The sequence below is a fragment of the Octodon degus genome, unplaced genomic scaffold (assembly GCF_000260255.1).
Source record: "Octodon degus isolate 3935 unplaced genomic scaffold, OctDeg1.0 scaffold00118, whole genome shotgun sequence".
Classification (NCBI taxonomy): domain Eukaryota; kingdom Metazoa; phylum Chordata; class Mammalia; order Rodentia; family Octodontidae; genus Octodon; species Octodon degus.
Window position 1 is genome coordinate 3605128 of NW_004524694.1, and position 1090 is coordinate 3606217.

Below are 1090 nucleotides of genomic sequence, written 5' to 3' on the forward strand. Positions count from 1 at the left end.
CAATAAAATCCTAGCAAATAGAATACAGCAAATCATCAAGAAGATCATACACCATGACCAGGTAGGATTCATCCCAGGGTGCAAGGATGGTTCAATATTCAAAAATCTATAAATCTAATACACTATATTAATAGAGCAAAATCTAAAAACCACATGATCAACTCAATTGATGCAGAAAAGGCTTTTGACAAAGTCCAACACTCATTCATGTTGAAAGTCCTACAAAAAATTGGGAAAAAAGGCATCTACTTCAATTTGATAAAAGCCATCTATGACAACCCAATGGCTAATATAATTCTCAATGGGGTAAAACTGAAATCTTTTACTCTCAGATCTAGTACAAGACAAGGATGTCCTCTATCACCCCTACTATTCAATATAGTTTTGGGATCATTAGCTACAGCCATTAGACAAGAGAGAGAAATAAAAGGAATAAGAATAGGTAAAGAAGAAGTTAAATCATCATTATTTGCTGATGACATGATCCTTTACTTGGAAAACCCAAAAAATTCCACCAAGAAGCTACTAGAATTGATACAGAAATTCAGTAACATAGCAGGATACAAAGTCATTACCCAAAAATCAATAGCATTCCTCTACACAGATAACAAACACATTGAGAAGGAAATTAGAGAAACAATATCTTTTACATAGCACCACAGAAAATGAAATACCTTGGAATTCATTTAAACAAAGAAGTCAAAAATCTTTTCATGGAAAATTATAGTACTCTGAAAAAAAGAGATCTTAGAGCATTTCAGAAAATGGAAAGATATTCCATGCTCCTGGATAGGAAGAACCAACATTGTGAAGATGGCCATACTCCCAAAATTTCTGCACAGATTTAATGCAACCCCTATCAAATTACCACCAACATACCTCCCAGACCTAGAGAAATCATTCCTAAAATTTATTTGGAACCAGAAAAGACCTAGAATAGCAAAGGCAATTCTGGGCAATAAAGACAAGGCAGGAGGCATTACCATTCCTGACTTGAAATTATACTACAAAGCTACTGTGATAAAATCAGCATGGTATTGGCAACAAAATAGACCTGAGGATCAATGGAATAGATTAGAACATGCAGAGG